The sequence below is a fragment of the Lithobates pipiens genome, unplaced genomic scaffold, assembly GCF_037356315.1.
Source record: "Lithobates pipiens isolate NorthernLeopardFrog02 unplaced genomic scaffold, aLitPip1_a1.2 Scaffold_16, whole genome shotgun sequence".
Lineage (NCBI taxonomy): Eukaryota > Metazoa > Chordata > Amphibia > Anura > Ranidae > Lithobates > Lithobates pipiens.
Genome location: NW_027507748.1, coordinates 215,486,688 through 215,512,728, shown reverse-complemented (window position 1 = coordinate 215,512,728; position 26,041 = coordinate 215,486,688). Strand labels below are relative to the sequence as shown.

At 41.9% G+C, this 26,041-nt stretch overlaps 1 protein-coding gene across 1 annotated transcript in view; it reads right to left on the bottom strand.

Moving 5' to 3' along the window:
* Positions 1–11,631, bottom strand: part of WASF2 (WASP family member 2) — an 83,614-nt gene extending 71,983 nt beyond the window's left edge. The window contains exon 1 of the mRNA XM_077481017.1: positions 11,590–11,631. The gene's annotated coding sequence lies outside the window, so the exon portion shown is untranslated. The remainder of the gene's footprint in view (positions 1–11,589) is intronic.
* Between the last annotated feature and the right edge of the window lie 14,410 nt (positions 11,632–26,041).

Below are 26,041 nucleotides of genomic sequence, written 5' to 3'. Positions count from 1 at the left end.
ATTGTTCTCACTTCTGCGTGCATGGCAATATGTGTATCATAATATGACACATGTATTTACGTTTGTATATGTGGGGGTGGGGGAGCCTCAAAAAAAAAAAAAAAATAATAAAACAACTTTTTTGGGGGTGTAACTAAAAATTTTTTTACAATTTTTAAATCACTTAGGCAACAAGAAGTCCCCTGTGTGATGACTTTTGGTGACCACTTCTCTTTAATTAAACATCCGGTGTTCTTTTAGACTCTCACCTGTCCTCCACTCAATCTAATGCAGTGCAGATTGCACAGGATTAGATTCTTCCCCAGCCATATAGTTTGGAGAAAGTGAAAGGGGGGACACGGAAGTGGAATTTTACACATTGCTTCCAGGTCAGCAAGACCGCCTGGGTGATCAAAACAGAAGTTCGCCTCCCCCCCCCCCACCTTTCACCATAGCCTCTTGGGACACATCATAGGTCCCAGGAGACTGCAGCACCATTAACGGGGTGTAGCATGGTTCGAGCATGCACAGTGGGCAGCCAGCTGGGAAGCCACAAGAAGTCACAGCCGGCTTCCCAGTTAAAATGCCGGCGTCTGGCCAAAAACACTATGAAAGAGCTGGGTGGGGAGAGGACATTGCTAGATCCTCAGACAGCCAAGTGTATATTTTTGAAAAGTCAGCAGCTACAGTACTTATAGCTGCTGACTTAAAATTTATATTTACAGGGTGAAGATCCTCTTTAACGAACATTTAAATCCTGCAGTGCACCTACCCCGAGTTCGGCTTTATCTGTTATAACAAAGATGGCAGGTTTAAAGTCCAGGTACACTTCTAGATATATACCTCCTTTGCAATAGATTTAAATCAATTTTATGCAAACTTAAAAAAAAAAAAAAAAAAAAAAAAAAAAAAAAGGGGTATTCTCGTGCTATCTCATGCTTAACTAAGGCATAATAGTCTTAAAACACACACTGCTACTTTCTGAGTGGTATGAGTGGTACAAGGAGAATTTGGTGGAAGACTTGCAGCATGAGGTGGATACTCCCTTTCTGGTTTCTGTGAACTATGCATAATTTATTCTTAGCAACTACAAAAAAAAATGAAAATAACCAAAAGAGATCTTTAACTTCCTCTGTTTTCTTCCTCATTACAATGTGACACAAAAATCCTCACCAATGATTCTCGAAAGTAAGTATAAGCTTTTTTAAAACTTCCTCAAGTATTTGGAACTTAGGTCTATTGCTAGAGCTGTGACAGATTATCCACTGCATACTTACCTCTTTCTTTAGCTTGATCAGCATTTCTACATTTTTTCCCTAATGTCAATGAATCTACCTTCTATATTGTAAAGCGCTGCCCAAGCTGTTGGCACTATATAAATCCTATATAATAATAATAATAATAAATGTATCCGATGATGACATTATCTCTGTAAGGGCCCTTTCTCACCAGATGCAGTTGCATGCATTTTGAACTACACTCCAACTGCATAGACAGCCCAAAATCAAGGTAATCCTAGGTATAGTTCACATCATAACAACATGTAAAGCTGCTACCGTGTTTCTGGGAAACGCTGCAATATAAGCCCTACCCCAAAAATAAGCCCTAGTTTAGAGTGCTGGAATCCACTCTGTTGCAGTAGTGTATAGATGTTTTTTCACCTTAATGCATAGAATGCATTAAGGTGAAAAAATATTTACCCTTACAACCCCTTTAACTACGCATGCGCAGTAGGGAACCAGGCTGTGAAGCCGCAAGGCTTCACTTCCTGATTTCCTTGCGCAAGATGCCGGCGCCTGCACCTGGGAGCCGAAGGACGGGTCGGCTTCGGGTGAGGACATGTATGTGTCCTTATTTTAAAAGTCAGCATCTGCAGTAATTGTAGCTGCTGACTTTTAATTTTGTATTTTTTTTTGGGCGGAACTCCACTTTAATACATTTTTGTTTTTTGGGTATGATAGCGCTTTAAAATGTATTAATTCCTATCCTGGAGCAGGATCTTCATGCCACATTTCAGAACAAAAAATAAATAAAAAAATCACCAAGAGTTTAGAATTTTAAGCTACACTGTACTGAGATCTGAGAAGTGGGAATCTGCATGTCGCGCTGTCACGAGTAACTAAGAAAAGTGCTTTACATACATTTATTCACACAAAGAATCAAGGTGTACAGATATAGATTTAAAGTAATTTAAGTGTTAGGATTCACACAACAAAGCCACATAGTTTAATGCCTTTTTTCCACAAGGACATGTATTATCCTGACTATACTGCCAATGTATCCATAGTTTAAAGAATAACTGCACATATCACTTAAAGTGGTTCTGCACCTTTAAAAAAAAATATTAAAAGCCAGCAGCTACAAATATTGCAGCTGCTGACTTTTAATAAATGGACACTTACCTGTCCCAGGGTCCAGCGATGTCGGCGGCAGATGACGAGCGATCGCTCGTCTCTCTGCTGCCCCCGCCGCCATCCTCTGTCAGGGAATCGGGAAGTGAAGCGTTGCGGCTTCACTGCCCGGTTCCCTACTGCGCATGGGCGAGTCGCACTGCGCGTCTATGCTGAACTGTGTGTTTCCCAGAACACAACGGGGGGGGCATCTGCAGCAGTCTTGTCCCGGAAGTGGGTGCAGATACCTGGATTATCCAGGTAACTGCACCCCCCTCCCCCCTGAAAGGTGCCGATTGTGGCACCGGAGGGGGGGGGGGAGGGTTCAGATCAGCGGAACTTCCACTTCAGGGTGGAGAACCGCTTTAATGCGGCACTCCGTTTGAAAAAAGAAAAAAAAATAATTAAAGTTGGCAGCTACAACTACTGTAGCTGCTGACGTTTAATATAAGGACACTTACCTGGAGGGGGTTGAATATGTCATAGATCACTGTGCGGCGTTCTTACCTGGAAGTGGGTGTGGCTACCTGTCAAAACCAGGGTGCGAACAAGTGGAGCTTCCCCTTCTGGGTGGAGCTCCACTTTAAAGTGTAAGCCCAGGATCCTGTATTCACTATATCTGGTTTCCCACAATAAACAGAACATAAATATGCAATTGTTTTAGTAAATATAAACTGCTTAATACCTTTTCTCATCAGCAGTATATAGCAGTCTTGTGACTTCTGTCAGTGTCTGGTTAAATTGTCTTATGAGCCTGCAGGACCCTGACCCCCTTTCTAGACAGTGCTGATTGGCCCTGTGCTGATCACATGCACCCTCCCGAAAAAATAAATAAATAAATAAACTCTAGCAATACGACCCAAACTGAGCATATGCAGAGTGCCCCCAAGGCACATGCTCACAGGAGAATGCTGATGGACTGGGGAAGAAGGGGAGGATCAGATAAGAAGATCCAACAGCCTTTTTACACAATGCAGAGTATTAACCCCTTAGGCTCCCCAATGAGTATAACAAGCATGCTTTACTGCATATACAGACTGATTTCACTGTTGTTGGTTTAGTAACACTTTAAGGCTTTAGAACCACTTTAAAATAAAAATGTTTGCCGATTTTATATTAGAGCGGTAGTAAACTTTTTTTTTTTTTACTTGCACCTACAAGTAAGCTTACAATCAGACTTACCTGTAGGTACAATAAATATCTCCTAAACATGCACTGTTTGGGAGATATTCACATTAGCAGTAGCCAATGATGTTGCAGGCACAGTGACGCTCTGCAATCAGGGCACACAGTATGCCGTAAAATGCAGAGCGCCATGCCGTGGCTCCCGCACGCATAGAGTGATGTCATCTCAGCCTCCAGGCCAATCAAATGGCTGGAGCCTACGAACCTGGAATGAAGACCGGGTGAAGATAGAAGCCGATAGAAACGGTGACAACGCTCCGCTGGAGAACTTTGTTTGGAAGGTAAGGGCTAACAGATTATGGTATAAACTTGCAGGGGACTCAATTTTTTTTTTCAGCCAGTTTACTAACACTTTAAATGCCCTCTATTAACCAGTTGTGGGCACTAGTCATACTATACACAGCCAGAAAAACATAATTGTAGTATTTGTAGAACAACACTATAAATAAATAAAAGTGAGAGAAATATGTAAGCCATCATTGCTGACCTCTCCTGAAAATACTAGTTGCTTGCCATGCTGATGTTCCAATGGCTTCAGTGCATTAAGTCACTGACCTGAAACAAGGATGCTAATCAGAAGTTCTGACTTTAGTTTTTAAATACTTCCTACAGAAGGTCAGCGATTTTAACCGCTTCCCGACCGCCTCACGCAGATATACTGCGGTAGAAGGGAACGTACAGGCAGATTTATGTACCTGTACGTTGCCCTTTAAGACCTGATGTCTGCGGGGATACCCGCGATCGTCTCACAGTTAGGAAGAACGGGGAGATGCTAATGTAAACAAGTATCTCCCCGTTCTGCCTAGAGACAGCGTCACTGATCACAGCTCCCTGTAATCGGGAGCGCTGATCAGTGACGTGTCACACACAGCCCCTTCTCCCCACAGTTAGAATCACTCCCTAGGACACAGTTAACCTCTACAGTGCCACTTAGTGATTAACCCCCTCACTTCCAGTGAAATTTTTACATTAATCAATGTAATTTTTTTAGCATTGATTGCTGTATAAATCCCAATGGTCCCAGAAAATGTGTCAAAATTGTCCATTGTGTCCGCCATAATGTCGCAGTCACGATAAAAATTGCTGATCACCGCCATTACGAGTAGAAAATAAAAATAAAATTATCAATAAAACTGCCATAAAACTATCCCCTATTTTGTAGACGCTATAACTTTTGCGCAAACCAATCAATAAACGCTTATTGGGATTTTTTTTTTACCAAAAATATGAAGAAGAATATGTATCGCCCTAAACAGGGAAAGAAAACGTTTTTTTTATATATATTTTGGGGATATTATAGCAAAAAGTAAAAAATAATGGGTTTTTTTCAAAATCGTCGCTATTTTTTTTTTTGTTTATAGCGCAAAAAATGAAAAATGCAAAGGTGATCAAATACCACCAAAAGAAATCTCTGTTTGTGGGAAAAAAAAAGGAGGTCAATTTTGTTTGGGAGCCACGTCGCATGACCGCGCAATTGTCAGTTAACGTGATGCAGTGCCGAATCGCAAAATGTGCTCTGGTCAGGAAGGGGGTAAATTATTCCGGGGCTGAAGTGGTTAAGGGAGGTCAGCAATGGCAGCTTACAGATTTTCCTTTCAGCACCCCCAAAATGCCAGCTCCATAACACCTCTAAACTCCATTTATGTACAAGCTTGCTTTTTGCTGCACAAGCTGTCCACTGCTTCAAATTCTAATTTTGCAGTTAGGTGCACACACTGAGGCGAGAACACAGTATTGCCACAAAAAAATAGTGTTATACCCCATAAAAAAAAAATGTGTACAAAAATTAGGATATTGGGTTTGACGGGCCTCTTGTTCCTGGGTCAGGAGGAAAGGTGTTTGGGGTTGTTTAAAGGAAACCGTTACTGAGTAAAATATGTAGGCTGCCAGAGGGAATGTGTTTTTTGTGGGGGGATTCACTAAAATTATACTTATCCTATTATGTTAGTATTAGGCTACTGTAATCTTCTGCACTTGTGGAGATGGTGGTGGTAGGATGTCATGATTTGCATTTTAGCTTACAGGTTTGGAGGGGGTGGTTGACGGCTGACTAAAGCTGGCCATAGATGGTTCAAATAAAACATCTATGGAAAGGCTGAGAGTACCCAAGCCAATCCATCGATCGACTTGGGTACAACCAGCATCTTAGATTTTCGGCAGGACGACATGTTATACTTACCTGCTCTGTGTCCCTCCCTCCTGTTGAGTGACCCACAGCAAGCAGCTTGCTATGGGGGCACCAGAGCCTAGCCACAGCGCCTTGTGTCCATTCAGACAGGGAGCCATGGCCTACCCCCTTTCCTCATTGGCTGACTGATTTTGAATGATTGACAGCAGCGGGAGCCAACGGCGCCCCCCTGCTGTCTCAGCCAATGAGAAGGGGTGTCCCGGGCAGCCAAGACACTCCTGCAACCTCACTGGATCTAGATGTTGCAAGAGTGTTCAGGTAAGTATTAGGGGGGCTGCCACAAAGTGGACAAGTGGACAACCACTTTAAAAGCGGTATTAAACCCAAAGCCAAAAATGTTATATATTGCAGCTTTCCAATCCTTAGATGTGGTGGCTGCCTTTGTTTCACCTGGCGATCCAGCCAGTAACAAAACTCCCGTATTAAAGTGCCCCCACTCTGGATGAAGAAGAACAGGGGATAGGAGTGTTAGATGTACTAGATTTAGATAAAGTATAACAATTGAAGCCAAACTCCAGCTCACATTTTATGAGCTATTACAGCAACAGTTTTTTTCCCCTTTGAAATAACGATTTTACATGTATAAATAAAAGCTGATCATTGCAAGCTAGTGTTAGATGGTTTGTCTCATCTCTGTAACTGGAAAATCTGCAGGAGAGCTTGTTCTTTTGAAAAAACAACAGCCTTTCTAGCCGGATCACCAAGTGAAAATAAAAGATAGCCAAAAAAAAAACGAATACAGCCATCACAAGAATTGGTAAGCTGCATAATAATAAAAAGGTTTAGGTTTGGATTTGATACTGCTTTAAAGCGGTTGTATAGTCAATTTTATCACTTTTACCTACAGGTAAGCCTATAATAAGGCTTAATAATAAATGACTTTCAATCATAAAAAGACAAAAAAGTGCTAATGTAGCATTTTTTTTTTAATTTTTCCAAAAATTTCAGTTCAGTTTTTTTTTATTGGAAAAAATGAATACATATTGACCCGCATGCTGGAATGACAGCAATCATTTTAGAACAATAGACCTCCTCTGTAACGCTAATTGATGACCTATAGGGGGCTTTTAAAGAGTTGCCTATCGAAAATAATGGGTAATGAAGTTTGTCGCCATTTCACGGTGCACGTAAATTTAAGGTTTGACACGTTGAGTATTTATTTGATGCAACCTCTTTTATATTTTACCAAAAAAATGGCTAATTTATTGCATTTGTGTGCTCTCAAACTTTAGTGTGTTTTTTACTGAAATTTTGCATTTCCCAGACACGGATGTGGTAATATTGCGTGACATCCCTTGAAATTACCTAGTGAGAATGCCATCTCATTCAGTAGCATTATAACTGAATGAGACAGCTGTCTGATTTTTAAATACAGTAAAGACATAAATTATAATTGCCCACCTCATGGGACCGGCAAGGTAAGTATATAGTAATTTATAGCTTTTGGTTTATTCTGCCATTTTATACTCTAAACAGAAAAAAAAGTTTTGTTAGTTATAAAAAAATAAAATAAATACTGGCTCCTAACTTTTTTTAGCTGGCTCCTAGATTCAAAGCAAATGTGTCAAGCCCTGGTCTAACCCTTCCCCATTCTATCCACTTGAAAGCATTTACAGACACCCTTGTGCATGGCATTTCATTTCTTGGGCATTTGTTTAGATTCATATTCAATGTTCAACAATAGATTGGAGCTGTCAGTCTGTTAGATATGAATTTATTTAAATGACTTTTGCTGTTGACGCATTCTATGAAAGAAATTCTGAAAAAAAAAATTCCAAAATTATTTCCCTGAATTGGTAAAGTGGTTCCAAGGCCATGAGGTTTTTTCCTTAATGCATTCTCTTCATTAAAGTAAATAAAACATTCCAGGATCAGTGCCCCTTAACCACTTAACAACCGCACCATAACCGAATGACGGCTGCAGCATGGCTCGATAACTCTGGGAGGACATACACTGACGTCCTCCCAGAATCGCGATACCTGGGGCATGCACACGGGAGTATCCATGACCGCTGGGTCCATCATGGGTCATGTTAAATGCCCGCTGACAGCGGCCGTTTCCCATGTGATCGCTCCATCAAATGACAGAGCGATCACTTGTAAACATACGGGCATCATGTCCGGTTCCTCTCTCCCCTCTCTGTACTGCTCGATACAGTGAGCAGAGAGATCGGATGCAGCAGCGATGTGGGCTGCATCTATAATGCCCACAGCGCTGATCTGTGCCCATTGCAGCCTCATCCAGCCATCCATGCGCAGCCATCCCTGTTATACTCATCCAGCCATCTATCAATCCCTCTGTCATACTCATCCAGCCATCCATCCATACTCATCCAACAATCCATGCTCAGCCATCCATCCCCATCCATACTCAGCCATCCCAATCCACGGCTCATCCATCCTCATTCATGCTCATCCATGCCACATCAGTTTAAAGTGTAAGAGGTAGTCAAGAAATTGCATGTGTAATTTATGCTCCTAGAACGCCTGATGGTGCTCCCTCAATGTTGGGCCTCTGTATGTGGCTAGGCTGTGTAAAAGTCTCACACATGTGATATCGACATACTCAGGAGGAGTAGCAGAATGTGTTTTGGGGTGTAATTTGTGGTATGCATATGCTGTGTGTGAGAAATAACCTAATATTGTAAAAAAATTCAAAATAAATAAAATCTTGATTTTGCAAAGAATTGTGGGAAAAAAATGACAACCTCAAAAAGCTCACCATGCCTCTTACTAAATAACTTGGAATGTCTACTTTCCAAAAAGGGGTCATTTGGGGGGGTATTTGTACTTTCCTGGCTTTTTAGGATCTCAAGAAATGAGATAGACCGTCAGTACTTCAGGTGTGATCTATTTTCAGATATTGGCACCATAGCTTTTAGACTCTATAACTTTCACAAAGACCAAATAATATACACCAAGTTGGGTTATTTTTTACCAAAGATATGTAGCAGTATACATTTTGGCCAAAATTTATGAAGAAAAATTGCAAAATTTTATAACAGAAACAAAGAAAAATTAATTAAAAAAAAAAAAATTATTTTATAAACGCAAAAAATAAAAAAAACTTAGTGGTGATTAAATATCACCAAAAGAAAGCTCAATTTGTGTGAAAAAAAAATTCATATAGGTCCAATGTTGCACGACTCTGTAATTGTCATTCAAAATGTGAGAGCACCGAAAGCTGAAAATTGGTCAGGTTGGGAAGGGGGTTTAATTGCCCAGTGGGTAAGTGGTTAAATACTTATCTGGCTCCTCTTTCAATCCAGCGACGTGCCCGTCTGCAGCAGCGCTTCTCTTCCTCTTTCATACAAGCACAGAAACATATATATAGAACATTTAAAGTACAATTTGTAATGTTCTCTCGATACTGTGACATGTACAGTGCCTACTCTTATATCATGCATCTTTCTTTTCTTTAGTTCCACAGTTATTCTGTTGCAAACAACAAAAAGACTATCTAGTGCCAATGTTAACATTTACTAATCATATACACTAGATTACCAACAGTATTGGTACGTCTGCCTTTACACGCACATGAACTGTAGCCTCTCTGGCGGTATGATTATGTCCGATTTTTGCGTCTCAAATCGGTACAATTATTTTGCATAGAAATTTGGCGTTTTATATTGTAGGCCTGTAATTCTTAGCAATAACACACTTAAATCGGTTCAAACAACAGTCTAGTAGATATCCCAGGTATGATAAAGTTTGAAACACAAAATCATAAATTATAATATAATAAATATAATTATATATTAATAATAAAATGTATTTCCCCACGATTCATTGTCGCTCAATTCTACAAGTGTTCTAATTTACTATCGCTGGAAGAATGGTCAAGCATTTCCATGGACACACTTCTAAACCTTGTGGACAGCCTTCCCAGAACAGTTGCAGCTGTTATAGCGGCAAAGGGTTGGCCAACTCAATATTGAACCCTATGGACTAAGACTGGGATTCCATTAAAGTTCATGTGCGTGTAAAGGCAGGCATTCCAATACGTTTATACTTTTGGTAATATAGTGTATTATATGAACTATATCATAGCAGGAGTACATACAGTAGATCCATAGGATTTTCAGTTGCAGTCAGATGGCAAGAAACAAACTGACTCGACAAAAATTTTATTCTCTTGTTGCAAAAATGCTAAACAGATGAACATATTGTATTGGTAAAAAAAAAAAATATATGGGACTGCTGTTCTTTACACTGCAATGACCAAGGTAAACAATTGGCACATTTCTAACAGATCCCTTTCTTTACCAATACTGAAGCCCAAGGAATCTGGAAAGGTTATTCATATTGCAAAAACAATCTAGCTGTAAACCCTACTAACTCACAGGTATGTATCTGTAGCAAGTCAACCACCTTGAAGCAACTATAGGCTGCAGAGAGCTCTATCATTTAATAATGCGAGCCGCGATTGGCCACGCAGTCATCTGGGATCTGTGACGTGTCCCAGATGATTGCTTAGAGGGGGGGAGCTGATCTCCCTTCCTGCGCCGAGGGAAGTGACATCAAGAGCCCAGGCGCTGAAGGAGGCAGACTACGAGGGACCCCCTAGCAACAGGTGTTTAGGGTTGAGTAAAAAAAAATAAAAAATAAAAAAAACTTTTTTTCAATATTTTTTTTTTATGTACATTAATGAATTTTGTTTTGGGGTGGAACTCCACTTTAACAGGGACACAGACAGCAATAAAAACCTGGCAGGGGTTTGATTCCTCTCCACTCTATCCAAAACTACAAAAAACATTTTGCCTAAAGTTCTACTTTAACCACTTCCGGACCGCCCACTGTATATATACACATCATTAATTTGACATTAAATACTGGGGTTATGGCAGCAGCAAGCTAACATAACCCTGGCATTTTTTTAAACAGTGGGCGATCCGTCAGCTGACAAAATTGGTCTGAGCGGCGGATTTACCAGGGGATCACTTTTATAGGCATCGGCAATGGAGAGGTGCCTCCCGCTGTTTTCCGGACGCTTTCATGATTCCATCGGTAAAGGGGGAAACGATCTGATCCCCCCTAGAGCGATGGGCAGGAAGTTGAGTGAGGGCTAGCCTGTAAAAAAAAAGCGTCACCTATAGAAATGTACTGTAGTGTGTCGCCATTCCACGAGCATGTGCAATTTTAAAGCATGTCATGTTAGGTATCAATTTATTCAGCATAACATCGTCTTTCACATAGTAAAGTTAGCCCAATTTTTTTTGGATTGTTTTCTTATTTTTTCATTTAAAAAAAGAAGTTCTTCCAAAAAAATCAAAAATAAATTGTGTTTGTAAGACCGCTGCACAAAAACAGTGACATAAAGTATTGCAACAAATGCCATTTTATTCTCCATGGTCTCTTCTAAAAAATAAATATATATATTTAATTTTTTTAAATATATGTTTGTAGGTTCCAAGTGATTTTGTAGCAAAAAAATACAGATTTTAAGTTGTAAACAACAAATGTCAGAAATAGGCCCGATAGGTGATTAAGTATACCTCAATCTTTATTTGTTTACATCAATGTACTATGAGATATAACTTTATTGTAATTGTTAGCAGAAGTGCCAGGCGCTGTGTACCCTTACTTTGCCCACATCACTGCCACTTGCCAAGCTATCCAAATAAACTAGATTGAACTCCTCACAGCATTTGTAATTACACATATAGCAATGACTGGTGACTTTCCACCTGAATACAGTACAAGTAATACAAAGTTATAAAGGAAGACCCCCATGTAAAGTCTGGTGTACAGGCGTTAGTGAACATAGTAACCTAATTACTGATACAAGCGCTCCCCCAGTTACAACCCTGTGTATTCATACAAATAACTTAAAGTTACCCCCCTCACCTTATCCCCGGGGTCTTAGCACCTTTCACCGGCGAAAAAAGCAACACAGACCACTTGGACAGCGCCCCACCAGAACCCTCCCCAAGCGCATACTGGTTGGTCAGGATCGTTCCATCCCCACCGCCGATTGGCTACGTCTACGTATGCGCTGCTTCGGATTGGCTCTGAACACTTCCGTCATGTTTTTGATAGGCTAGCGCTCTGCTTCCTTCCTGGGCACAGCGTACAGCACGTCTTAATAGAGGACGCTTATGAAAATATGACTGTGGCCTTTCCTCAGCGAGGCGTGTAGTATGAGCGACCATGTCTTCGTAGCCGAAGCGTGATAGGCAACTAAGAGAAAGGCACCGATAAAATGACGGCTGAACTGGAGACATGAACGAGCCGTAGTTCAACTCTTGGAAAATCTTATAGGGTTCGCGTTGTCTCATTGTGAGGCGTCTGCTACAGCAAAATTGTGCAAAAAAGAAATTCCGCTGACGTGCTGAGACTTCCTTGAAAATGTGTGGAATTCCACTTTCCGTTCTTGCTCTTATTTTTAGAGAGCAAATGTATTATTTAGAGGAACTGTTTTAGTTATTTTAAACTGTGTTCACACCGACGTGTTTCTGGATCGCATGTAGAAATGCACATTTATCCGTGTGTTTCATAAGCACAATGCGACAAACACATTAACCACTTCATTCAAAGTGCAACAGCGCTGAAAGCTGAAAATTGGTCTGGGCAGGAAGGTGTTTAAGTGCCCGGTATGGCTGATTGAATTACAATTACGCGGTCATGCTACACTGTACCCAAATTACATTTTTATTATTTTTTTTCCACAAATAGAGCTTTCTTTTGGTGGTATTTGATCACCTCTACGGTTTTTATTTTTTGCTAAACAAATAAAAAAAATACAGAAAATTTTGAAAAAAAATATTTTTTTTTGTTTCAGTTTCAAAACTTTGTAAATAAGTACGTTTTCTCCTTCACTGATGGGCACTGATGGGGCTACACTGATGGGCACTGATAAGGCGGCACTGATGGGCACCGATGAGTTGGCACCAATGAAGTGGCACTGATGAGGTGGCATTGATAGCACTGATAGGCGGCACGGATGGGCACTGATAGGTGGCACGGATTGGGCACTGATGGGCGACACGGATGGGCACTGATAGGTAGCACAAATTGGCACTGATAGCTGGCATGGATAGGCGGTACAGATGGGCATGGATAGGCGGCACAGATGGGCATGGATAGGCGGCACAGATGGGCACTGATAGGCGGCACGGATGGGCACTGATAGGCGGCATTGTATTGTTTTATACTGTCCTAATGGATGCCAATCAGTGCCAAACAATAATGCATGCCAATCAGTGATGCCCATTGTGGGCACTGATTGGCATCCATTGTGGGCACTGACTGGAATCCCTGGTGGTCTGGGGTGGCATACCTTGTGCTGGGCATCCCTGGTGGTCTGGTGGCATCCCTGGTGGTCCAGTGTGGGCATCCTCAAGGGGGCTACGCTAATAATTGATCAGCACAGATACCCCCTGACAGACGCGAGTGAGGAAAAGCCGACCACCGGCTCTTCCTATTTACACTGTGATCAGCCGTGATTGGACACGGCCGAACATGTGGTAAAGAGTCTCCATCAGATTGACACCCCGCAAAACAACGATCGCCGCAATGCGCGCCCCCGGGCTCAAAATCCTGATCACGTCATATGATGTCTGGTCAGGATTTTGAAACCACTATGCCGCCGTGCTTTTGTTATAGGGCGGCATAGTGGTTAAAACAGTACGCGATACTCCATACCATAACAAGTTCTGGAGCTCATATGGTGTGTTTGTTGCTCATAATGGGTTGGTCTATGCACATTGTGCACATTGTGCAAAACTAAAAAAAAAAAAAGTACAAAAAAAGATGTCCATGGATATGGGGGTTCCCGCTACGCTAAGGCTTTGTGTACACGGGACATTTTAAAACATCCCCCGAACGACTTAACTTGACAGATAGTAACCGATATTTAAAAACATCTTTTGTGCTGCGTTTGCATTTAGAAGCGTTTTTTACATTGAAAATAGTCAAGAAATGTTTCTCCATTAAAAACGCCTGTAAACGAAACGCGAGTTACCACTTTTTTTTTTTTTATTGTATTTTTATTCATTTTTTTTTTAACAACAAAAAGAAGCAATTACATCACAGTAAAAGGATGACAAATGTAATCAAAATAATAGTGCACATATAAAATGTCCAAGGTATCAAGGTATAAGAAAGCTGCAGGTTATATTAAAGCATAAACATCATAAATTGAAAGCTAACATCATATGTAAGATAACAGGTTACTACAGTCGGAAGTCGGAATGTCCCAATGTGCGGCTGCAGAGATCGGGAAATGTCTCACTGCCTGTGATTAGCGCAGTTCAATGCAGACTTCCTGGCGGGCTCTGCACGTGGACCATGCGAACATGCCTGAGCTCATCCTTAGTCAGAAGGGTGAGGTCTGTAGAGAGATTCAAAGGTTTATCAGATATCTATTTTAATATAAAGAGTCTGGGAGGGGAGACCCAAACTCCGAATGATCCCATGGTTCCCATATTTTATTAAATTGTGGGATGGTATTGTGTACTGTAGCCCTGAAGTATTCCATTCTTCTAATGTCGGCTATGAGTTGTAGGAATCTAGACCAAGTAGTGGGAGCATTGGATAGCCAATATAGTGGGATAGTTCTCTTGGCAGCTAATAGGATATTAGACGCTTAATATTTTTAGCAATACCAGGAAAAGGGAGACACAATAGGTAGTGTATTGGGTCAAGTGGAAGAGTCTTATCCACCAATTTCTGAAATAGTAACATTGCCTTGTGCCAAAAGGGTTTAATCAGAGGGCATAGTCAGAAGATATCAAACAATGAATCTATATCTAACCCACATCGCCAACACAACGCTGAGCATGAGGGATCACGAGTTACCGCATTTACAAGCTGTTACAGGCATTTGGCGTTTTACATGCCTCTGAACATCTGTCCTAAACGCATTTTTTGCTTTCCAAAAAATTCTTCTGAACTCAACTGCCTAGAAACCGCTATAAACGACCCTGTGTACATGTACTGATAGGATAACAGAGGAGAGTTCAGGGGCAGCTGAAAAAACCGGCAAACTCCTCCTTAGGCCACATGTACACCGCTGCTTTTTTCAGCTGCCCCTGAACTCATCCAATGTTACTTATGTGTACATACACACTGTTTTTTTTTAAATGTCGTTTTGTAGGCAGTTGAGTTTAGAGGCCTTTTTTAGAAAGCAAAAAAATGAGTTCAGATGCTGAGTTTAGAGGCATTTCATGCTCCAAACGTGGTAACTCGCATTTAGCCACGTTTCATTTACAGGCGTTAATCTTTGGCTATTATACAGGCGCTGTATACAAACTCCCCCAAAGATACTGCCTGCAGGACTTTTCTGAACGTTCCGCAAGCGCATCGCCCGGGTGTGAAGGCATCCATTGTAATGAATGGAAGGTAGTTTTCAGCTATTTCTAGGGTTAAAAATGCCTGAAACAAAACCTGCCTCAGTGTGAAAGGGGTCTTGGTGTGAATGAAGCCTCAACTACTTGCTGACTGGGCCTTTTCTGAAACTTTTTGTTTACAAGCTTAAATTAGTATCTTTTGCTAGAATTTGCACATTATATTTTGCCGAAATAAGACTTCCTAATCCAGCAGCTTTACGCTCTTAACCCCCCTCGCACCTGTACACTTGCAGCCCCCCGACACCTATATGCTCGTAGTAGCCCCCCTTACACATGTAGGCTCGCAGCCCCCCCTGGCACCTGTATGCTCACAGACCCCTGACACCTATACGCTTTCAGCCACCTGACACCTGTACGCTCGTAGCCCCCCTCACACCTGTACGCTCGTAGCCCCCCTCACACATGAACGCTCGCTGCCCCCCCTGACACCTGTATGCTTGCAGCCCCCCCTGACACCTGTATGTTCGCAGCCCCCCTGACACATGTACGCTCACAGCCCCTCCCGACACCTTTATGCTCGCAGCCCCCCTGACACCTGTACACTCACAGACCCCCCCTCACATGTGTATATGTGACACACACACACAGACATGTACACGTGCACAGGTCATGGTGCAGCTAGTAGTATTTGTTCACAAACTAAACCTGTTCTGTAATGTTGAAGATATTGTGTGGCTTGGAGAAGCCACACACAGACATGTACACACACAGACATGTACTCACACACATGTACACAAACACACTTACACACGTATAAACACAGACCAACACCCCCCTTTACTTGTACAACAGCCCTTACTTGTTAGGTGGTGTTTCTAGTCCCAGCTCTTGTGCAGCACACACAAGGAGTGCACATGCAGGAAATTGCCAGAGGTGGCAGTAAAGAGCCCAGTGTGAGCTCAATGACACAGAGCAGCAGCTGTCGACTCGCACTCATTCAGAAAGCCAGCGCTGACACAGAGCTCCCCTGCACTCACACCTGCCTTCCCCCATCCCTGCCAGGTGGCCGAGCCCATCAAGATGCTCGGGCCTCTTACAAGTGTATGGGCTGTGCCCCTCTGATGGCAGCCCTGCATGTAAGGGACAGGAGGATCATCTCCTATCATGGCCAGGAATAAGTGGCGTGGAAGTCCATCTTATTGGTGTACATACACCACAAGCCTTTTTGACTCATTGGGCATAAACCTTATTGAGTACACATGTTCCGGTAAGCCTTTTCATAGTTGGTGGTGGTCGTCCCCTCTACACACGTTATTCCTGTGTGATTCTTGCTGAAGCCATTGGGACTTACCCTCCTTATTTGGATTCTATTTGAACACCTGTTTTTCACTTATGTGGACTCATATAGACTTTTGTTTCTTTTTCCCTTTGCTGTTATTCATTTTTTGTCACAAGATATGAATTTCAGATCACTGATTATTTAAATATCAGCATGAGATTTACACATTTATGTTCATGTTTACATGTTTTTATGCCTTTTTGTTGATCTATGACCCTTCAAGTTACACTTATTTTCACGGGTTGATTTACACACATGATTAGTCTGTAGACATACAGACATTTTTCACTTTTTAATTTTGTACCTTTTTTTAATTTTGCAATCAAACTTTGTCCCTTGCTGTGCTTGCTGCTTCAAAAAAGGTTAGGGTATCAGAGCAGTATCTTTTTTTCTTTTGTATACCTGTTTAGAGTTACAGAAGAGGTCTAGCGCCAGAATTATTGCTCTCGCTCTAACAGTCGTAGCGACACCTCACATCATTTATATATGCTTGAACATTGTATACATATGCTGGGCATAACTTACGTATTCGTTCACTTCTGCACACAAGCACGGAGGAATGGGGCGCTTTAAACTATTTTTTTCTTATTTATTATATTTTTACACTGTCCCATTATTTATTTATTTTTTTGATCACTTATTGCTATTACAGGGAATGTAACCATCCTTTGTAATAGAAATACGCATGACACGTCCTCTTTATTGAGAGATCTGGGGTCAAAAACACTCCAGATCTCTCATTTTACCTTTAAAGGCAAAAAAAAAAAAAAAAGTAAAAAAAATACATTTTGACTTTAAGAAAAAAAAATCCTGCCTATCTACCGAGACCCAGAAGTGACATTGAAGGTCACTTTTAGCAGATGCAGAATCGCCCACAGAAAAAAATTATACTGGGGTTATGGTAGCTAGCTGCTGCCATAACCCCGGTATTAAACATTAAAGTAATGACCTATATATATATATATATATATATATATATATATATATATATATATATATATATATATATATATATATATATATATACTGTGCGCGGTTGACCACTTCAGGCCTAGCTTTAGTGGGTAAATGTCAATATTATTATATTTTTCTAAGCTCTAACCATTTGCCCTCTGGAAGATTTACCCCCTTCATGACCAGGCCATTTTTTGCAATACGGCACTGCGTTACTTTAACTGACAAATGCGCGGTCATGCAACGGTGTACCCAAATAAAATTTATGTAATTTTTTTTCCTACAAATACAGCTTTATGTTGGTGGTATTTGATCACCTCTGCGTTTTTTATTTTACAATTTAAAAAAAACTTTCTGCTATAAAACATATCCAATAAAGACATTGAAAAAAAATCAAATTTCTTCATAAATTTAGGCCAATATGTATTCTGCTACATGTCTTTGGTAAAAAAAAATCCCAATAAGCGTGTATTGATTGGTTTATGCGAACGCTATAGCATCTACAAACTATGGTATATATTTATGGAAGTTTTATTTGTTTATTAATTTTTTTACTAGTATTGGTGATGATCAGTGACTTATAGTGGGACTGCGATATTGCAGCAGACAATCGTCGGGCTCTTCGAAGAAGAGGATATGACATCCTGTGCCGTGGATCGGATGGATCGGAAGTACAGGCTGTACTTCATGAAAAGGTAAGTTAAAAGAAAAAAAAAATGTAACTAGCCAAAAACGAGGGGTGGAGAGGTGGTCTTTCATTTAAGACTACCACTCAAAAGTGGGTGGAACTCCGCTTTAAGTCGAATTCCACATATATATATATATATATATATATATATTTTTTTTTTTTTGCATAGTCACATTGGTCGCACTTGGCCCAATGTAAATTTACATGTAAATGGGCCTACATTGGTTGACTATGGATGCCATGTGGACCATGGACCCACCTCTCTTTCATCTTGCATAGGACAGTCACTCTCCTGTTGTTTTAGTGAAACTCTGCAATTTTGTGTCATTTCTTCTGGCCAGAAGTCCGCTCACATGCATATTCCCCCTTAGGCTTGTTACCTAGAATAAACAAATTTCCAGACATGTTGCTTTTTCACTGCTTTGCTGCATAAACGTTACTCCGGACCAATTCTTCAGTTACATGAGCATTGCAGCACATTGACAGTTCAGACTCAACTGATAACAGTTCACAGTGCAGAGCACTCTCCTCTTTCTCGTGACTTGCTGTGCAGCAATGTTGCCAAGCGTCAGTATTTTTACTGGCAGCCATTAAAAAATGGGCACTTTTCTCCTGCCAGTAAATGCCAGTTGCAGGAAAAGGTTGGCAGTACAAAATATGTCTGTTCGCTCAATTTGGAACTGTGCATGCACAGTTATGGTCCAAGCTGGCTGAGACCATCCGAGTGCCTGCTACAGTGTGTTCGGGGGGTGGGTCTGGCGGACTCAGTGCCTGAGTGTGTCGTGTGATGTCATGGTACAAGGGAGCTGTGCGGAGAAGCTGGAGCCTCATGTGTGGGTCTGTGGGACAAGAGCAAGGCAAGCTGGAAGTTGGACTAAAGGGACCACCTGGTGTGGAGAGAGACTGTCACTGTGACTCAACTCAGGAGGGGACATGTTGGGTCGGTGAGTTGTCATCATCATCGTCTGTGCTGCTGCACACCGCTGTCAGTGTCACTGTGAGAGTCAATTTCATGTGTGTGTGCCTGCCCATTCTAATTTCTTGCCCTCCTGAGTCCTGTCCCTGAGCTACTTACTATATCGAATATAAAATAAGAAATATGTTTTCTGCCTTAATATGTACCTTAAATCACATTTCTAATTGCATATTGTACTTGTTTGTAGCCTAAATACTGAAATTTTCACTTAAAACTTTAATTTTGTAACTGCCAGTAAAAATTTGGCAGTGTCAGTAAATTTTGGATGTCATGTTAGTAAATTTAAATCTGGTAGGTTGGCAATACTGCTATGCAGTGGTCACACAAATGCAGAACACTTTATAGTCTCTCAAGTCAGTAAACCCATCTCCCTCAGATGTTTCAGGCTTTTTATCAAAGGTGATACTCAGGGTTTTTTTTGTCAGTGGGGGGTGGGGGTCAGCTCATTAGGTCCTTGCACGGCCTTCTGGGGGGTGGTGATAACTTCAAGTTGTAACCAGCGCCCAGCCTGAGCCTCTGCCTGCCTCCAGTCCAAAGACTCTGGGAGTTTTAATGGAAAAGTAAGCTGCACTCACTGAAAGTAAGCTGCTCTCAGTCAGTTCTTCTCTCTCTGACTGTCTCTCTAAAAACTTCAGGTTCCACTGTTGCAGGCTTGTAGCCATCCACCACCCAGCCCGAGCCAGTCACGTGATGTGCGTAACTCCTGTGATGCACCCCACGCCCCACCTCTGCCTGCCTCTGAAGACTCCCTCTCTGGGAGTTGCAGTTTCCGGCAGCTGCGTGCCGCTGCTCAGTTCACCCACCGCCACCAGGAACTTGAGCGTGGTCCGGAATGCAGTGTGGGAGCAACACAGCCAATCAGCGGCCACCTCGATCTATTTCCTTCACAAAAAAATATCAGCAGACAGCGGCAGTGACAGCAGCTATTTTGAATATAAGTTAGGCAGCCTAGGGGGAAATTTCCACCCCTCCCCCTTAGCCCAGCCCACCTCTGGTTAGTGGAAAGAATTCATAGCAATCGGAGATACCTGATTAGGGTAAAGAGCCAAGGAAATTGGCTCTTTACCACATGACCGGCTGTGTCTGGTCATGGACGGTCACAAATGTCAACAAACAGTGGTAACTAGCTGTTACTGGGTTCTTCTTCTCACACACTGATACTGTGTGAGGAGTAGATTGCGTTAACAGCTAGTTACCACTTACAGTGTACAGCACAGTCCACAAATTGCCCAGTAATAAAGAGTACCTGTAACCAGCCCATCTGAGTACCTGTCACCAGCCCATCAGAGTACCAAAGTACCTGTCTCCAGCCCATCAGAGTACCTGTCTCCAGCCCATCAGAGTACCCGAGTACCTGTAACCAGCCCATCTGAGTACCTGTCACCAGCCCATCAGAGTACCCGAGTACCTGTCTCCAGCCCATCAGAGTACCTGTCTCCAGCCCATCAGAGTACATGTCACCAGCCCATCAGAGTACCCGAGTACCTGTCTTCAGCCCAGAGTACCTGAGTGCCTATCTGCAGACCATCAGAGTACCCAAGTACCTGCCTCCAGCCCAGAGTACCCGAATACCTATCTGCAGCCCATCAGAGTACCTGAGTACCTATCTCCGGCCCATCAGAGTACCCAGGTACCTGTGTCCAGTCCCGAGTACCTGAGTACCTATCTCCAGGATATTAGAGTACCTGACTTCTATCTGTAGCCTATCAGAGTATTGGAGTACCTGTCTCCAGCCCATTGGAGTACCAGAGTACCTGTCTCCAGCCCATCTGAGTAACTGTCACCAGCCCATCTGAGTCTCTGTCACTAGCCCATCAGAGTACTTGTCTCCAGCCCAGAGTACCTGAGTACCTATCTGCAGACCATCAGAGTACCCAAGTACCTGTCTCCAGAGTAGTTAAGTACCTTTCTCCAGCCCATCAGAGTACCCAACTACCTATCTGTATCCCATCAGAGTACACGAGTACCTGTCTACAGCCCATCAGAGTACCTGTCTTCTGCCTACAGTACCCGAATACCTGTCTCCAGCCCAGAGAACCTGAGTACCTGTCTCCAGCCCAGAGTACCAGAGTAACTAACTCCAGCCCATCAGAGTACCTATCTGCAGCCCATCATCATATCCAAGTACCTGTCTCCAGCTCATCAGAGTACCTGAATACCTATCTGCAGCCCATGCCTCATATAGAATATAAGTTTGGGTGTTTGCTTTCCAAAATGGGGTCATTTTGTGGGCGCTTCCATTGTCCTGGTGCTCCAGGGCCTTCAAAAGTGTGATAGGTAGTCAGGAAATTAGATATGTAATTTATGCTCCTAGCAGACCTGACGGTGCTCCCTGCATGTTACGCCTCTCTATGTGGCTGTGTAAAAGTCTCACACGTGGTATTGAAAAATAAAAGGGAAAAATTGGGGACAATTGGGGCAAATGTAATTAAAGTAATATGTTTATTTGCTGGTACCACATGAGAGCACAATGCAATAAATGATACAGGCATAGAATCAATAAATATGGCACAGAGTAGATAAAACATGATAATTTAGTCACATTATAGTAAAATAATAATATGTTAAACACTGTAACACATGATACATGATAGTAACATTCAGCACTCCACCTAACATGTATATACACAAACAAAATTATATTGGTATAACATTGATGGCTTAGACATTGAGACCCCTTGATAGATACATGATTGCCGTGACATAACATCAATTGGGAATGCTCAACGCATTTCGTGGAAGTTTTTCCACTCATCAGGAGCAGCTAAATGGGGATCCCTATAATATAATATGATATAGATGATTGTTAGTCATATCAAACAACAATAGGAAGAGAGGAAGCAAAATAACTGGTCCTAACACTCTTACCTATGGGTATATTGTATAAAAATATTAAAGCATATGTGATAGTATTCATGATGATGGAGGGTATCAGGGGATGAGTAAAGCATATGTCATCTGGTGTTTTTGGTGGGTTCGTCCCTTGTCCACATTTTCTAACTTTCTTGCACTGTGGCCATTTGCACATTTGGCGTATTTTCGATATGCCCCTCTATTTGGTCTCTCACTACTTTTTTTTCACGCTTACCCTCCATCTTGTGGTTTTGTTAGTTTACTACTTAACTCCGCTCACCATTATATAATAATTATCTATTACAGTTACCCTTTTGGGTTCATACGCTACACTACAATATTGGAAGGGGAACTTTTCTGTCGTTCACTTTCATACATATTTCCTGGCTTGCCGTGCCTTGCTGCCGTTTGGCTACCTCCTCAGCTCCCAGAGGGGATGCTTTACTCATCCCCTGATGCCCTCCATCATCATGAATACTATCACATATGCTTTGATATTTTTATACAATATACCCATAGGTAAGCCCTTGTACATTCTGCCAACCAAATCCGTCGGATTTTGTCAGTCGGATTTAGTCTGACGGATTGTGTCCGGAACTGTTGCATACACACGGTCGGGCCAAGTTCTCTGATTTAGCGGTTGCCAAGAACGCGGCGACGTAAGCCGTGTACGGTGGGACTAGAAAAAGGAAGTTCAGCACCACGTCCGGCACCCTTTGGGCTCCTTCTGCTGATCTCGTGTTTTAGTAGAAGTTTGGTGAGAGATGATTCGTGCTTTTCAGATTAGTGATTCAGATCGCTACCGCTCTTCAGTTTGTGCTTGTCTTTGCGTATCTGATAATCAGTGCGTGCAGTCATTAAGTATTTGCTTCTCATTGTGCACTATATCTTGGTATAGTACGCTTTGAAAGGCATTTTTTATTGTCTGCCTGCTTCTGCTATTCAGGTCGTCCTTTCAGGCCTTACTGTTTATCGGTGCTTTCTGGTGTCTGTTCTGACCAGCCGACCGTTTTCCAAACATGTTTTGTCTACGTACTCATCGTACAGTTTGTGCTGTGCATGGGCTTCGTGTTGGGGTTTTTACTTTGACTTTGACACAAGCCCGGTCCATGAACAGGGAGGGGAGGCATTTGTGGACCAAGAATTGGTTGCGCCAGCATCACCAGTTCTCCCACATGCCTTTGCTCCGTGAGATCCGCGAGAATAATCCTGATCATTTCTGGATTTTTCTCAGGATGACGGACCCCGTTTTTCACCATCTGCTGGCTTTGCTGACCCCTTATATCACCAGGCAGGATACCTGCATGTGGCAAGCCATCACTCCGGAGCAGAGGCTCATCGCCACGTTGCGCTACTTGGCGACAGGGAGAAGCCTTCAGGACCTCAAGTTCTCTACAGGCATCTCCCCCCAGGCTCTGGGGATCATTATTCCAGAGACCTGTTCTGCCATCATTCAGCTCCTGCAGAAGGACTATATTATGCTAAGTTTTATCCTTAAACATCACATTCTATGTATTTCATGATTGCTAATGTCTTGCATTTCTTTCCTCATTCCCTAATTACCATCATTGCAATATGCTCTGCCCCTTTGTCCTCATGCATATTTGCCTCACTAACTTCCCCACCATGCACCATTCTTGGCCCCTAAAACTATAGTCTAGTCACTTAACAATGTCTTTTGGCAGCTCCATAGTATTGCTTTCCCCTAAACACCCCCTAAAATCTCTACAAATGTGATGTGTGTGCTTCAATTCATGCAAAGTGACCTTTTTTGGATTTTTGGAGTTGTGCCAAACTCATTAGTAACCCCCTCTCCCCAACTGCTAGCTCAGCTGATAGCAATCTTCTATCTGATGACTTGACCCAACCCAATACACACTCTAAATACCTTTTTCATGATCACATTTATGGACAAATTCACCAAAGCATGTAGTGTAAGGGCCTGCCTCAATACTTTCAAATGCTATTTTTATTTTTTTAACACATTAATTTTCTTGCTATGTAATAGCAGAATGTCAAAATGTGCTTCCATTTTGTTATTATGACACTTCTTACCTGTCCGGTGGGCTGCCAATAGTGTAACTAAGGAGGGGCTTCCCAAAGTATCACACATTATTTAGGCATTCAGCTCTCAATCAAGTGGAGAGGGTTACCTGTCCTAAACATCCCCCCTCATTTTTTAGCAAGGGCCCATCAGATGGGGGGGGGGAGATGGGGGGGGGGGTTATGACTCTCATAAGGCGACCTTATACTTTAGGCTTTAAATACTCAGTTAAAAAAATGTTATACTAATTTTGTCAAAAAATGTGAGTGTCTAATCTGCATGCAATGTTGATTTGTCAAATTACTAGTTTTTGTTCTTGTGTCACTACACAGTGTCCTTCAACGCCACAGGAATGGCAGACTGTGGCCTCCCACTTTGCCATTTTTCGTCAAGTTGTGCCTTTTTCACCAACAGTGCAAACCCAAGTTCAGAGCGAGATGAGGGGACAGTCTCTTCTTCAGATAATCTTATTATGTTGTGGGTCTGCTACACACACACCTTCTTTTTGTTAACTAATGTATGTAGTGCATTACTGATCAAAATCATGCTCATTTTCAGCACCATGGCAGGAAAATGGCATGATTGTACAAATTTACACCTCACTGTGGGTGCTTTTTACTAAAGGCACATCCACTATGCGCTACAAGTGCACTGCAAAAGTACACCTGAAACTGCACTTGGAGTGCAAAGTGGAGTTACCTTTAGTAAATCGCACTCCTTCTCAGCACAAACTCAAATTTAACTACAAATACATTTTAGGACCAATGAAAAAGGAAGCCACACATTGTTGACAATTCAACTTTTTAATACAAGCACATTCATATGTGCGTTTAGTAAAGGTTTTTACAACAAACCAAGAGATTTTGTGTATCCAAAACAGAGTTTAATCATACTTTTTTTTACTTGTTTTTTTTGTGTAAACAGGCATGTATCTAACTGTAAAATACAGAACACAGGAACTTACAAAGTTCAACTTTGAAAAGTCAAGACAATATCAGACATGAGTATGTACAAACTGGGCTGATATTGCCTTCATCACATGGGGTGTGACCCCTGAAAAATCCAAATTTGGAAGATGCACACAATGTGTCAACATGTGCTATCTCCCATCATGGGGGATCAATGTACATGCTTTGGGGCTGCAACCCCTTCATCTCAGACACTTTACACAAAACACGTACACTGATCCCCCATGATGGGAAATAGCACATGTTTACACACTCTGTGCATCTTCCAAATTTTTAATTTTGCAAAATACAACATTTTTATGTTAAAAAGCAAAAATAAAACCCTATCTAGTTTTTTAGTTTTCACACTCTCCCCAAAACATCAATGATGTTCTTCATTTTATTTTTAACATCATTGATGTTTTGTTGTACAATTTCCAAATCCCGATTGCACCCCATTATCTCCCCGATCAAGATCTGGGCACTTTCACTGGTAAAACGGGAATCTTCTTCCACATCGCCTAGAAAACAAAGCAAACAAACACACCATGTAATCCAAATATGGTGATATACATTGATGAGCTTACCGGAAGCTGTGTTCTCCGACACCTGTTGTGGTGACAATTTGTCCAACCTCCACAATCTCTCCTTCCTCCTCCTCCTGCTCCTGCTCCTGCTCCTCTGTTTCTGCTTTTGGAAGTTGCCCTTCTTTGGGAGGGGTGTGGTCCCTGGTGTCCTCATGGTCCCTGGTGTCCTCATACTTGCGGAGTCTTCTCTCCCCTATGAGAATGTAAACAAAGATTAATTAGCACACAGAGGGCAGAAATAGGAATATGAAACATTGCTTGGAAGTGTTGTACAATTGTGTTTTTGGGCCGAGTTACAAGGTGAGAACATTATTGGGGACACTTTGTTAAGCTGGAATACTTCCCTGCAGAACGATGTTTCATATGAATGAATGAAACCATGACCTTGAAAGTGGCCATTTTAAAATGCACAACATGAAATCAAAGCACATGGAGCATGTATGCAATCAAGAATAATCATATGAACACACGACAACTACTTACTTTTTTTAAGAACACGCTTGATCCTTAGGTACTGCTCGTGCTCCCTCAGTTTCAGGTCTGACCAGCGTTTTCTCAGTTGATCCTTGGATCGGCGTACCCCAAAATTCTTCAGAAGACTCTTCACAACTTTATTCATGA